This window comes from Microtus ochrogaster, unplaced genomic scaffold (genome assembly GCF_000317375.1).
Source record: "Microtus ochrogaster isolate Prairie Vole_2 unplaced genomic scaffold, MicOch1.0 UNK10, whole genome shotgun sequence".
In the NCBI taxonomy this organism is placed as follows: Eukaryota; Metazoa; Chordata; class Mammalia; order Rodentia; family Cricetidae; genus Microtus; species Microtus ochrogaster.
This window is the reverse complement of record NW_004949108.1, coordinates 6743483-6759782: the sequence shown is the minus strand read 5'-3', so window position 1 is coordinate 6759782 and position 16300 is coordinate 6743483.

Sequence of the window (16300 nt, the reverse complement as noted above, 5' to 3'; positions counted from 1 at the left end):
TTATCCTTTCTAATCGCAATTTCCATATTCTTTGAGATCATGACTAGTGAATGCCAAGCAAATGTTATTTATATACTAAGTAGGGGCCAAATCAGATAAACAGCTGGTCCTTGGATTTTGTTTTCCGTAGGCTTGACACTTTTAGATCAGTGAAAATGACAATGCTTGTCTGTTTAATTTCTACATTTCTTAGGATTATTTCAACTTTGTTCTGTCACTTAAAGACTTTCCAATTGTTGCCTCATGGGTTGTATTTAAAAGAAAGTTTACATTGGAAGCAGGTACTTTTTTTTTTGTTTTTATGAGATGAGTTTACTGCATTATTGGCCATGGTGTACCCATCAGGAAATCCTATTGAGGGGGTCACTTGCAAGAGAAAGCATTGCTCCTACAAGGGCCCTCAAGTAATAGAGCATATCTAAAAGAATTCTTAGACAGAGTATTCTCCTATTCCTTACTTGATTTTATTGGGATATCAAAACTTTGGTAAAAATTGACATGCCCAAGGTCATAAGAATTCATTCTTCTCTTTTGTTCACTTCATCAATACAGCAGAGCTTATTTGAGACATAAAGCCCACTGTTAATAAGCATAAGGTATTGGCAGTTGGCTTGAAGAGACTATTGAGCATCAGGTTCAGGAAGCTGGAGGTTGAGCTGGTCCTCAGCATCAGAGGTAGATATGCTACTAGGATCTATCCATGTCCCTCACATCCCTGTGTCTTTCAGTATACCCCAGAGTTCTCATTACCTGCTTCTTTGAAGTGTTAGCTGTTATGATTTTATCTTGGAAGTATAAAAGTTGATGCTCTCATGAGAAAACATTTGGAAGAACACTTTGGAATTAACTCACAAAGCTTGTGTCAGTTAACTGTGGCAGGAATGGGGTTTTATACAAGATAACTTGCAATGCCATTTGGTATGACGGGGAGAAAGACAGTTTCAAGCAATAGAACCATGGCGCTTCTGGGTGATGGGGCAGAAAATAATACAAATATAAAACTGTTTTTGCCACTCATGGTAAATGTTTGTAAATGTGATTGTATGGGTTAGGAGCAGAGGGCATTGTTTAAAAATGCACAACTTTAAGTTGCCTTACAAACCAAACGGTGGTAAATGGATTGAGTTATATCTATAGAAGTCCTGGGTCTCTGAGGTACAAGTGTTTATTTTTGAATTGTCTCATAAGCCTTGCTCCTTAGGCTTAAAGATAAAATTAAAAATGAAAGTTCTCTAGTTTATACATGATATGATAGCAAATATATAAAATTCTGAAGATACCAATTTGTTAAAACTAATAAACACTAAAATTTCAAAATGTAGAATCAATACACAATTATTAGTTGCATATTCATAGTCTAGCTCACATGCCAAATATAAGTAATTCTAAGAGAACTGAAGACTAAAATACAAGGTAAGCAACAAAAACTCCGCCTTGTATTAGAAAAGACAAATGTTCCACTTCACTGGTTTAGGTAAAGATCTCTGGATTTAACCCCAAAGGTAAAAACAACAAGAGTAGACAATGTGAGTATGAAAGAGATGGCATTAAACTATAACAATTCTGCACTGTAAAGAATCTGACAATACAGTGCAGAGAAATGAATGAATAAATCAGTATATTTATAAGCCATAGATCTCATAAAAGGTTAACATCCAATATTTGTAATGAACACATATAAATCATTAATAAGAAAAATCACTCAATTTTAATGTTGAGCAAAACCATTAGCACAAACTCAGAACAAGTCATAAGTATAGTCAAAAATCATCAGGAAATGCAAATTAAAACAAGATGAACTAGAGCCTTGTAACTATTAGAATAGATATTATCTAAGTGACAAATGGTATCAGCAGTCACAAGGAATTAGAGGAAAGGGGCTATTGTATGCTGGAGGAGACATAAAATACTGCAGCTATTTATGAAAAATATCATATGAGTTTCTCAAAAATTAAAAATAGTTCAATAATGTGCTTCTGTAATCTTTTATATATAACAAAAACATGTATGTATGTAAATAGTTAACAAAAGAGATATCTGTTTATTTTTCATAATAGTCAAGATACAGAATCAGACTTCCTTTCATTGATGGACAAAGAAAATACAATTCATAGTAGAATAGTATTCGTCCTTAAAAGAAGCAAACTGTGCTGCATGCAAGGTGAATAAACATGGAAGACATGTTGGATAAAATCTTGCAAGCTCACTATCTGATCTCACTTCTGGATGGAATGTAAAATACTGAACTCATGGAAATAAAATGATCACTGGAGGCTGGTAAAGAGAGATTGGTGAGGTTTGGTCAAAACACACACGATTTCAGTTAAATGGACAAATAGGTTTAAGATGCTAAAATCAGCAATGGTGTTTCATATGTCCGAAATTTGATTCAGGTGAATAACTCAACCATGGTTCATCCATGGTTGTGATAAAAAGTTTGATACAAGCCGGGCGGTGGTGGCGCACGCCTTTAATCCCAGCACTCGGGAGGCAGAGGCAGGTGGATCTCTGTGAGTTCGAGACCAGCCTGGTCTACAGAGCTAGTTCCAGGACAGGCTCCAAAGCCACAGAGAAACCCTGTCTCGAAAAAACAAACAAACAAACAAAAAAAAAAGTTTGATACAAACCAAAGTAGTTGGCAAGAAAGTTCTAACTCCATTTTGGGAAGACATCAGTGAAGTGAGGAAGGAATTCTTTGCACAGTGAGAGCCATGTGCTCTCAACCTTCTTTAGTCTGAAGAAAAGATGGTTTAAAGTCAAACAACAGTAGTTCTGGGTAAGGGGGAATCATCAGGCCAGAAAGTATTTGAATGAATCTCCAGTGTATGCTTTAAAGTGTGAGAATATTTATATTTAAATAGATGTTAAACAAGAGCAAAATACAACAACTAACAGCAAGAAAATCACTCTGGAGAGGAACTTCATGATCCGAATTTAATGAATGTAGTTCACACCCATTGTTATCCATCCAAATAGTTTTACAATGGATTCATCTCAGTACTTTTAGTGGAAAGTCATCTACTTTACCTCATAAAAGATGTCCTGTCATCTTCTTCTGCTGAGTACACAACTTTTCATAAATAGGATTCAATTTGAGCCACAGGGAATCCATCAAGCTCTTGTAGGACCTGTCAGATACCCAGTTATAGATATTAGATCCTATTATATTTTCTCCCAATCCTGAAAGATACAGTGCTTCTCAGAGGAAACATTTAGCTATGTCCTCGTCTCAATTTTCTACCAATACTTCAAAGGCACACTGAATGCTATTTGTGCCACCATGGTATACCACATATGCAAATACACAGTAACCCTTAGATCTGAATATGGCCTTTCAATTTCTATTGAAATGTAATTATCAGAGTGATGCCATTGTAGGTAAAATGTGAAATACTCCTACAGCCCCAGGCAAACAATTTGTTCCTGTTAATGGTGATGTTTTGAGGTGATGTTTGTTGAGACTTTATGAGATAGTGGGTTGCTGAGGGATAAACCTTAGGGCCATGGCCTAGCTTAACTTTTGGAAGAATTTTTCTTCTTTCTGGTTTTGTAATGTGTTATGGGACTCCAACCACATGTTTCTACCACCATGCAGTCTACCATGCTGGCTCTACCAGAACATACTATAACCTCTCAAATCACCAGTCAAAATAAATCTTTCTTCCCTTAAGTTACCTCTGTTGGGTTCTTTGTCACAATGACAGAAAAAGTAGCTAATACGGAGACTATTGAAGCGCAGGAGTATCTGGTTATGAAAGTGTGGTTCTCATAAATCACACTTAATCTGATTATTTAACAGATTGATACAACTTTAGAGTTTTCTTAGCCTGTATAGTACCCATTTGCCTTCCCTATGCAAGGACATAGCAAGAAGGGTCATTTTGGAAGCAGAAACCAGCTTTTAGCAACTACGGGATGTGCCTATACCTTGCTCCTAGATGTCTTGGCCTCTAAAGATGTGAAATATTAAACACAGGAGTTGGATAGTGTAATACTGACAATCACTTCATCTAATTACCTAGTAATTTTTTTTATATTTTTGTACTTTTGCCTTTACTAGTTTATAGATTTTAGTGCCAGAGAAAAGCTAGCAACAGATCCATTTTACTTAACTTCTAGATTTCTGCTTATCTTGTCAAAAACCTCCTGGCCCTAAAGAAACAAAGTGAAATGAGGATTCTGGTATTGACTTGGTTGATTAAGTGTAGTTTTCCAAAGGACATGGTTGTTACTGTTCAATGGAGCTAATAAAGAGAATGAATAACATTGAGAAGCTTCCCTGGCACCTGGCCCATCCTGTTGTTAAACAAGTTTGTTTCTTTATCGTCAGGATTATTCGTATTCACATCTATCCACAAGGAAGTTTTCTGTCACTTACGTAGATGTTGTTTCTGCTGAAGGATTTGAAGCACAGGGAAGGAAGACAAGTCATGGGTATCGACTAGAATATAGTGATTAGTTGCATGCTTAAGCACACTATAGAATCTGCACATGTTTCCTTCTTATACATTAATTTAGTAATTGTAAAACATAATAGATAAATTTTTATGTTCTACAACATACTCTGAGTATTTAAAAAGGGACAGCAGGGTAATAGTTATAAAAATATTATGATAAAATCACAACAGAAAATGGTACAATCAAGAGATACTGGGCATGTATTTTGGTGGACTCATCAATTGATATGGAAATCTCTCTCATTGAATCATAGGTTTATCAATAGATATTTTTCTTTGTGATAGACTCGGGACGGATGTGTGTTTGGACGCCTTTTGCTAAAAGAGTAAATAGTATCGACTTTGCCAGTTTACCTGTTCAACATTGGAAACCCTGACTATTTAGATTAAACATCTAAACAGATGAATGTAGCAGATGGGAAAGGGAAGATAGTCCCCTTGCCCCCTGACAGAAAAAGTCTGAGTCTGTGAGTTAACGACAGTGGATCAGCTGCTCCCACGAGGGAAAAGGAATCTTGAGTGAATGCAGAGATACAAGGACTCTGTTAAAGGCTATAGCAGCAACAGCAGTGGGGGTAAGAAGGTCTCCTAAAATAATTACTGTTCAAAGGCAGCAGGTATTCCAAATGAACCACCCAAGACTTGACCTCTGCTCTGTTTTCGCTATCTTGGCTCATTCCTCAGCCTGGCATGCCAGCCTTCTAATTCTAACCTGGTAACCTGGTAACTTTCTAAAAAATTCCTCTCTTTCTCATATTAGCCAGTACTGTAGTTTGTTATTTTAAATCAAGATTGCTGCCTTGTTCAGGAGATCAAATTGTCAGTAGTCTGAGGGTAATAAACCTAAAGAAGTCTTGGCCCCACTATCAGGAGCTCTCAAGAAGCCTGGAGCAAGAGTTCAAGAGGGGACCATTTGTTCTCAGGAGGGCTAAGAACAAAGGACAGTTTCATAAAGCAGGACTGAGCCAGCGTCAGGATTCCAAAGCCCTGATGACTCACGAACAAGATGGGCGGTGAGCTGGAGATTAGTAAGTAGAATTTGCCCAGCGATTCATATTACAGGAAGAATCATTACATTGCAGGTGTTTTATAGACTGTGATAAACAGAATGCAGGCTTTTAAAATGTGGGAAACAGATCCTTTGTTTTTCAGTGATCCTGTAAGGTCATCTATCTTTGCTACAACTGAGAAGGTACTTGCCATTTCCAGTGTTGACATTGCTGGTGACGCAAACAACAGCTATCTGGTTGAAAGGGTGAAGGAAGGCTGTGGCACAACACAGCTCTAACAGTTCTTTTTTTCTTTTTTTTTTTTTTATGAGAGGGAAACAAAAGGCCAATAACCTTTGATTGTGTCATAAAATATTACCTTATTAAATATCTCAACCCTTGGTTCACGCCTGGTTAATAGTCTGGGATGAAACTGAAAGCTCCCACAAGGTAGTCTTTTCTAGCTTTGCTTCAACGTCTCCTAGCAACTTTTAAAACATTGTTCTCCAGAACATTCTACAACCAGCACAACCGGACCTACCAGTCCTGCTCCTTAAATAGTTCATTCCGACAACAGGTAGGAACTTGAAGAATTAGTGTTTTGCCATGGGACAGAGATCAGTTAGTCACAGGTTGTGCCCACCAGGTCACTGTACTGCTTCTCAAACCTTGGACTCAGACTGGGTGTCACCCTCATTACCTGTTGCCCTTTGAATCTGGTGTGGCATCTTGCATTTTGTCACAGCAGCTTCACAGAATTCAGTTTCACAAGTAGATTACACTCTGAACGAATGCAGGACCGTGAACTTGAATCTGAGCTACCTCACTGTAGCTGTTTTCTAGTGTCAATAGATGTTCGTGCGTTTTCCTTGAGGATTGAGAATACATTGAGGAGTGCCTATGCACTGAGATTGCCTTGTGGGTATTCTGGCAAACAGTCAGGGAATTGCAGACAAGAACTATTTGTAGTATACTCTGGGGTCCAATGAATGACTAAAGGAAATGGTCATGTACGTTTTTTGAGCTTACGTTTTTGGCAACTTTCTCTAAGGAACATTCTTACTTGAAGGACCCAGCATTTGACAGTGGCTCCTTGACCTTCAACACCTGACAAACATTTTCCCTAAAAAGAGTAAAGTGAACTGATCACATCAAGAGAACAAAAAGCAATGCATTTTGCAATTTTAAGCTTGTAGTTCCAGAAAAATATTAGTTAAAAATGTATCTATTACAATGAGTTTGATAGAATTACAGTATTTGAGAACTTTATTAATGAAATCCACAGCTGTATTTATGAATGTTGATTTTTGAGTTTTGTATAATGGCATCTGTCCACCTGTGACTGGCACAAGTCAATAAATCTCTATTTGCTAGGAGATCAATATAGGAAAGGAAGTATGAGTACATTTGTAGTCAAAGAGCCAAATGACACAAAATGTAAAAGAGACAACTGGTTTTTTAATGTGCCAGATTAATAGAAGTTAATTGAAATGGATTCAGATTCTGATTTCAGACTCTGAATTTCAGGTGGGTGTCAGCATCTTTCAGGTTTCCTCCTCTGGTATAGCAGTGAAATGGAAGAATGTTCACAACAATATGAAAAGCTGTTAACATAGTTCACCTTCTTCTAGGTTTGCTTTGTGTGTTTTAAGCAATTGAACATCACAACAGGTCAAATGCAACAATAAAAATGAGATGTCAGCAGCCTATTGATGAAACCAGGTATTAATAAAATGTTTCACAAATGCAAAATAGTATCACTACTATTTTTTAAGAATAATTTTTAGTTATTGTGAATATGTTTAGTACTTCTTAGTGGATGAATGAGTAAGACTTTGACGTGTTTGTGGATAGGCTCCCATTCTGTTTGTCTCAGGTGCTGAGGCCTTGATTCTTCTCAGGACCCTCCCCGTGCTGCTGACCTTCGGTCAGTCTGTCACGTCATTAGAGAACTCCATCATCCCATGTTGAAAACTAATGTTTGTAGCTTTCAATAGCTAAAACTTTGAAGGGTTCCTAATACCAAGCGTTTGGGAACCATGACGTTAACCTTTCAGATGAGGGGAAGGAGGGTTTTAGACAACTGAAAAGAAAACAAACAAACCGCTTGTCACAGTTGTAGGTTCGTCCCAGCATCACAGAGTTTACCACTGATAGTATCAGAATGTGACTTTATTTTCTAGAGGTTTTCCTTGCATTTTTTTTTTCATAATTTTTGTATGGTGTAGGGAGCTACAAATCCAAGCAGTCGGCATGGGCAGAAGTCAGACTGCATATTACTGAGTCATTGACTTGGATATTATTTAATCCAGACAGTCCACTGTTGAAAAAAAAAAAAAAGCCTGAGTCGTCTGATTATAGCATCATGGGAAAGGAGTTCCCCAAGTCATTCATGGGTAGATGATGTCATTTTGGAGCCAAGGTATGATCAGGAGCCCTGAAATGACAGCACAGGAACACACCCTTCAGGACTCTGGAGTGGCTGTTGGGACAGGGTTGGCTGAAAGGATTAAGTGTTGCAGTATTTAACCTCTGCACTAATGGAGTCAGTCTGTCCTGCATTACGTGCCCTGGTTGCTGATGTGTACATGCTCATAAGCATCTCACTGGGCTGTTGGCTACAGATGATTCTAGTTCTCCACTCTAGTGCTGGAAAAATCACTTTTCTAATGGCTGTCCCTTTTTGCTATTTGCAGAGCACTCTCCACCTTGGATTTTTTTTTTCTGGTTTTTCGAGACAGGGTTTCTTTGTAGCTTTGGTGCTCGTCCCTGAACTAGCTCTTCTAGACCAGGTTGGCCTCGAAATCCCAGAGATCCACCTGCCTCTGCCTCTCGAGTGCTGGGATTAAAGGCGTGCGCCACCACCGCCCGGCTCCATTTTGGATTTTATCATTGCTTCCTTTGTGAGAGAGGAAGTGTGTGATGACCGTTCTGTTTTCACCCCATCCACAGAGGGTGGGAAGCAGCATTTGTAGCTCATCTATGAGAATATTTCTTCAACTTTATAGAAATGTCCCAGGAAGGAGTTTGAGACGTGTCAGGGACGAATGTTCTCAAAGAGTTGTTGGACACAGCAACAGAAAGCAGAATTTTGTGAAACATAACCTTTGATTGTAGTATTCTGTTTACATTAAGACAAATCTTAAGTCTTCCATTTCCCTATCTTTTGAGGTATAATAATCAAAGTCATACACAATTGAGGTAAAAAATGGCTTGGGGCTTTGACACACTTAAATATTATGAATTAAACACCACAATCAAACGACCACTCAGCATAGATGTCACTTCACATAGATATGCTTTCTCTCTTCTATTAATATTCTGTGGTGTCTTACAATCTACATCTTAGTAAATTTCAAGTTATATAGTCTACTGGTATTGACGAACTACATTTATCACACGGTACGTTAGACTTCTGTAGCTTGTCTTGCATAGTGGAAACTTTATACCTTTGACCATTTGTCCATTGCCCACCCCTCAAGGGCTTGCAATCAGCTTTCTCCTCTCCACTTTTCAATGTTAGTATTTCACTTGCACAGTTAAGTTAGATGATAGGAGACTTGTATTTTCTCTCATGCTTAATTCTGCCAAGCACAATGTCCCCCTTCATACCTGTTATTGCAAAATAAAGAAGATCTTCTAGTTTTAGATCTCTGTGTGTGCATGTGCACGTGTGTGTGTGTTGTATAAACACACAGAGATAAGTTGTCTTTATCCTCGCATGAAGGACATTTAGCACATCCCCGTCTTAGCTCTTGTTTTGAATACTATAATTATGACAGGTGTTCCGAGAACTCTTTAAGATGATTTTGTTCTCTGTCACAATAAGCCTGGAAAGTATGACTTGTGAACCATATGACAGCTCTCTTTTTACTTTTGATGGAAACTTAAAAATTGTTTTCCATAATGGTTCTATAAACATGCGTCTTTAGCAACAACAAAACTGACAAGATTCTTTTGTTTTTCCTCCACATCTTCACCAAAGTTTGTCATCTGTTGTTTTTTAAGTAATAGCCACCCTCATGGATGTGAAGCATGTTTAACTTTTGTTTTGATGTGCACTTTGATGGAGACTTGTGATGTGAGGCACCTTTTCAAATACCTGCTGGCCATCTGCATATCTTTGGAGAAGTATCTCTTTCAGCCCTTTATCCATTTCTACTTAGGTTATTTATTTCTACTAAATCAGAGGACTACTTTGTGTATTCTGGACAACATCTTATCAAATATGTGGCTTGGAAATAATGTATTCCATATCATAAATCGTCTCTTTGCTATGTTGATTATTCCTTTTTCTCTGAAGAAGACTTTTTTTGGCCTTAGTTAATCTTACTTGCTTATTTCTACTTCCGTTGCCTTTTTTTGAGTCATGTAAAGAAATATTGGCAAAGAATATTTTATTTATTTTGGTGACAGCAAGGTAAAAGCAACTGACATACCAAGTCTGTTGACCTGAGTTTGATCATACTGGGGATCCACATGGCAAAAGAGAATTAACTCACTCAAGTTGTTCTTTGACCTCTATGTATGCATGCACACATGTTTGTGCATGCATACATATAAAAATAAATATTTAAGAAAAGATTAATATTTTTATATGTTTTATTCAAATGAGTTTGAGTGCTTCAGATTTGTATTTAAATGTCTTTAGAACATTTTCAGTTGTTCATGCATGCATGCATGTGTGTTTGTATGTGTGTGTGTATGTGCAAATATATATATGTTATAGTCCAATTTCTTCTCCCATGTGGATGTCTGCTCTACCCAAAATATTTATCAAGGAAACTATTCTTTTCCTGCTGTATTTTCTCATAACTACAAAAAATTAATCTGCAATTTGTTTGGGGACTCTCTTTTTTTATTGATGTTTATGGAGCTCTACATTTTTCTCTGCTCCCCTCCCTGCCTCTCCCCTCCCCTTCAACCCTCCCCCAAGGTCCCCATGCTCCCAATTTACTCAGGAGATCTTGTCTTTTTCTACTTCCCATGTTGGTTAGATCTATGTAAGTCTCTCTTAGTGTCCTCATTGTTGTCTAGGTTTTCTGAGGTTGGGAATTCTTGATTTGGGGTTTTGTGCATGTTTCTTGAGTGTTGAAACATTTTAGGACATGGTTTCTAATCAGAACAGTCAGTGTCAAATATACTGCTACTTGGGACTTCTTCATTGGCAGCTGCTGAAAAGGAAAAGCTGCCTTGAACCTGAAGAAAATAAAATTGGAGAAGTGGAGTAGGAGAAACCCTGAAGAAATGCTTAAGTCACAGGCCAAGTGGAACTTCCACAATAGCAAACCTTCCCTCATCTTAGGCCCCTTCAGACAAAACCTAGTGTGATTCCTTGCCTGATAGAGCAGGTAGAATTCAGTCCTGAAAGGTTTTCTGGGGCTGCCCTGCTATAGAAAAATCAATAGCTACATAGGATAGGGTATTAGGCCATATTATGGTGCCTAAATTACAAATATTCTTTAACGTCCATGGATCAGGGTTGTTACTAGACAATTGATCTTGGTTTTATTACTTCTCTCATCCCTGCTATATATAAATATAACATCTTGGAACACCCTTGGGAGATGTACTTCCAAACCAACATCAACATTTAGAGAATTTAGATAGCAAAGACCGTATGATTTTTTCTTTCTAGATTCATAATTTAGTAAGGAAGAATCTGTTTTCCAAGACCACCCAGATTGACATTAATCACATTGATAAGCAAGGCTAAGTTGTTTCTAAAAATTTCAGGGAAGATATACTGTATGTCCATGCCAGAATGTCTGAGAAAAAAATAGAAAGTGCTAAGGTAATATGAGGAAAGCAGTCCAGTTTCGGGTTGTTTTTTTTGAAACAGAATATTACCATGGTTCCTGAAATTCACCATTCCTATGCAGGCTAAGAACTAAAGCTAACTAATGAATGTTAGCTTGTGTCTTTCAAAGTGCTGACATGTTAAGTCACAGCGACGTTATCAAAGCAAGATGTAAGAGGAAACAGTGGGATGGGTGTTACAGGCAAATACATCTTGCTGTCCATAAGGTGCATTGAGAATAAGGAAGAGTTGGCAACTCCGGTAGTGAACCACTGTGGAACCTGTCCACAGCTATGGTTTGAAACCAATCGTGATGGCCGTTTGCTCTCTGGGAGTTATGTTTACATGGGGAAAGACATTTTTATCTCTGTCCAGATATAGATATGAACAGAAGGAATCTTAAAAAGAAACAGACTTAGCCTTGGAGGTTTTTCTATTATTAAAACCTCTATAGAATCAACATCTGTTTGGAAACTTCTCAATCTGCAACTGTGTCTTCTATTTCCCACCACTAGGAAACAGAGCACTGTAAACACACATGGTGTGGGATTCCCTTCTGTATGCTGAGATTACCATTAATGAATAAAGAAACTGCTTTGGACCTATAGTAGGGCAGAACTTAGCTAGGCAAAGCAACCTCCCCAACACACACAATCTAGTCATAGGGACTTCCGTGTGCATTGAACACTGCTTCAAACTAAAAGTCACTGATGGCCTGTGTTGCATATTCAACCTGGATGCCATTGTGTGTGCTTGTTATCAGTTTTATTAATCTGGAAGCCTATATGTGAAAACATAACCCCCATTACCTATTCTTCACCTAAAGGCTCCCTCATCCTTTATATATTCAATACATTTACCCCATGGACTGTGTCTTCTGCTCCAGATCCGAGTCCCTAAGTTATGGTCACTCGTATGATCCCAGGTACTTCCTGGTTATGAGCCTGTATGTCACAATCTGGCTATTTCTTCATCCTGATTGGCACTCTGGCCATATCTTAGCAAGTTTTGTATTCCTGGATATTTCATTGGATGAGCAGGTATAGGAACCAATGAGTAATTTTTTAAAGGATTAATGTAGTTTTATTTTATGTATATTGGTGTTTTGCCTGCATGTATGTCTGTGTGATGGTATCAGGTCCTCTGGAACTGGAGGTAGTCATTTGTGAGTTCCCATATGTTGCACGAGAAGGGTGGCCCTTTGTTTGTCCCTGCTGCCCAGCTAGCTTACACCTGAAATAACCACATAAAAATTGTATTAATTAAATCACTGCCTGGCCCATTATCTATAGCCTCTTATTGGCTAACTCTCATATCTTGATTTAACCCATTTCTATTAATCTTTATATCACCAGAAGGTCGTGGCTTACCAGGAAAGATTCAGCATGTCTGATTCTGGCAGTTCCACGGCGGTTCTCTGACTCTGCTTTCTACCTCCCAGAATTCAGTTCTGTTTTCTCTGCCTATCTAAGTTCTGCCGTATCAACTAGGCCAAGGCAGTGGCTTTATTCATTTACCAATGAAAGCAACACATAAACAGAAGAACCTCCTATATCAACCATATGGGTATTGGGCATTGGCCTGGTTCCTCTGTAAGAGCAGCCAGTGTTTTTAACCACTTAGCAATCTCTCCAGGCCCCAATGCACAAAGTAGAAGGACCAATGTTGTAAGCTAGAAATAATCTTTCTAAGTCAGTGCTGGAATGAACAGCTTTTAGTTGTTATTTCAAAAAATAGACTCTTAGTAAAATACTCTCAATTTGTTAAACAATATACTTTAATTTACTTCTAAATACTGCATTGGAGTTGAGTTAGAGCAAATAGAAGATCTGATGGAATATGTGCTTGGCATGGGTAAAGGGGGGGAGGAAGTGAATTTAACAATTATCTACTCAAGACTAAGCACAGTTAGTGTTTCAGGTATTAAAATCCTGACGCTAATGACCCACGATAGCTATCATCATCTCCCTTTCAGTAAGGAGCATGTTAATTTCGCTTAGCTTTAAGATTAGAGAGCAAATGTGTTATAGAGTATGAATTTAAAACTAAGCTGTCTAACACCAAGACTTCAACTTTTGACCTTGATTTCTACCATTTCTTACTCTGGCAGATTGCATGTTTTATGAAGTCAATATAAGAGTCAAAAGATTCAATCTTAGCTTAGTGACACTCAACTCTACGGGGTGAAAATAGACACTAGGTTGATAGGCGCAAACATTTAAGTGTAGCCTGGTTTACACAGAGAGAGACTCTGCCCCAAAAAAGAGGAGAGATTGATAAATTAAGATGCCGTTTTTTAAAGTCATTAATCCCTCTTTGTTATCATCAAATATCCTTATTTTCTAAAAATAAGCAACCAGAGTTTGTTGACATATGATTACTACAAAACCAATGCAAAATTAAACATATAAATCATAGTACATTACAGACACAATAATAAGTGTATAATCAAATGTATTCTTATTGATCACAATTTATTTTAAAGTCATGAAAAGCCAGCAACAGTATGTCTGGACAAATACTTGATTGCACCCAGTTGATGGGATGTGGACAGCAGCACTGAGTTACACGATGAGAGCAACACTTCCTTTTCCACCTTCCTAGAAAAATATTGGTTAGACAAGGCAAATGACAGGCAGCTACTGAATATTAACCATGCAAGAACAAATAGGTGTGCAATAAACATCACTGCTAAATCTTGAGCTGGAACGGAAAAGGGAAATTTTTAAGAAATAAGCTTTTAAAGGCTGTCATCCAGCTACATTTATACAGGGTAGCACCCAAATGTAATTTTTTTTGTAGTCTCTTTAAGAAACAGGCCTGGGTCTAATCTGTGAATGCCAAAGTTCTTAAAGATGCTGTTTTTATTGATGACTAGAAGGACCTTAATATCTAGAAAATGTTGGAACTCTAGATGTGGTGAAGCCAGAAAGAAAGTGTAGATTTTTTTATGCCTGTCAGAGGTACTGGGACAGGGATCACCTCTGGAAATGACTATAGGGATTGCCTTTCCTGGCGTTTGAAGCAAGCAGAGCCATGCTTTTTTCTGTGTTTGGCCAAAGGCAAAGTTGTTGCTTTTGGAGATGAGAGATTATTTTTCTCAACAGCAGATTCTTCACAATTAGGTGGATCCTGATGTGAGAGCAATTTCCATTAGCTGAGTAGAAATGACTCATTACAGCTGGGCTTTGATTACCAGTGTCATTTCCTATTAAACATATTTTATATATCATACAGCGATCTTAATCTCAAAATTTATCCCCCAAATAAAGCATACTTTATTTATACTTAATACTTAAACTTAATAAGAGTGGGACAAATTGAGGGCCACTTGCCTACTGTCCCCAATCAGTACTTGTACAGGGTCCCTCTTACTCTTTGTGATGTTCTCCTGGATGTTAACTTGTGGGTTTAGGAAAAATGATTTGTTTTGTTTGTTTAATTGTTTTTTTCTCAATTCAGGGCTTATTTTTACTTTGCTGATATCACATAATAAACAAACCCAGACTTACGTCATCCAAAGTTTCTGAAAGAAGAAGTGGGACTCTAGAAATCAGCAGAAGTTTTGATCAGGTGATCCAAGCCATGTTTAACACCAAAATCTCAATGGAAAATACAAGACTTTTGTTTGTGAGAAATAAACATAGCTGGAAAACAAGTACAGGAAAATGTGGTGAAGGCTTGAATGGGTGAAAGTTTAGTCAGGGTTCTACCAAGAGCCTAGCCCATTATCAGGTTTGTGTGTGGGAAAAAATATTAATGAAATGTGTTCCAGCTTAGGCTGAGGTCAAAGTTCAGGGACCTGGAACAAAGAAAGACAATTAAGCAAAACTGGATTAACATTTTGTTTTGATTAGTCATGGGGATAAACATTCCAGACAATCCTTTAGGAGAGACCAAAAATGGGTCTGTGTCTGGTCCTATGCTTAAGTAAAAGAACACCTATTGTTTAGATAGTAAGCAGAAGGCTAATTTTTTTTTCCATAAAGTCTTAAGGAATGCAAAGACATGGCTGGATTTCTCTTACCTACATCTGTGTGATAGGCTCGTAGGACTCAGGTAAAATGCAACAGTGACACCCTGTTTATAAGGGTGTGAAGTCATATTGGTTCCAGACACAGTGGACCTCTGTCCTACAGCTATTATGCTAGGTCCAGGGTAGATGCTCCTTGGCAACCATTCTCAAAGTATGGGGGGTGGTTTTGCCCTGATTTGAAAAGTCCATTTAAAACCACTCTTTAGATTTCAATAAAATTGTATTGCGTGAGAATAAATTGGGATGCTAGGATCCAAAGTAAATAGCATCATAGAGAGTTTCTGGGCCAGCTCACTTGCTATGGCTTGTTCAGCCTATACTCTTATGTATCCCAGGACTACTTTCCCAGAATGACATCACCCACAGTGTGCTGGGGCCTCCCAAATTAATCACTAATCAAAAAATGCCCTACAGTCTTGTCTGCAGGTCAGTGTGATGGAGTCATTTACCCATCTGAAGATCCTGCTTCCTGGACGACTCTAGTTTTTGTCAACTTGCTAAAACCAAAATAAATAAATAAATAAATAAGGCGTCTATCCCAGCACACTACTGCTCTTTTTTTTCATTCTCCCCTTCAAGATTCAGGGCTCATGCAAATCTCTCCTAACTACACAGGGTCCTTCTTTCTGCAGATCTTCACACAACTTACTTACATAGTACCTTTGACATATATACAAGCATCACATTCCTGCACGTTTTGTGTATGTTTCTCTGCCTGTTCACAATAACCTGTAAGTCATAGCAGTCCCACATGCCAATCCGTCAGAACTCTGACTTGTCTAGTGAAGAGTGTCCCTAAATATTTGTGGAAAAATTAATACCGAGGGCCACTAAGATGTCCTTAGAGGTTAAGTCGTTTATCATTAAGACTGATTTGATAATCGCTGGAACTCCAGCAATAGAAGGAGAGGTTTGACCTATGATATTGTAAGGTATACTGTGGGCATGTTTACACCCCTTCTCTCTCTCTCTCTCTCTCTCTCTCTCTCTCTCTCTCTCTCTCTCTCTCTCTCTCTCT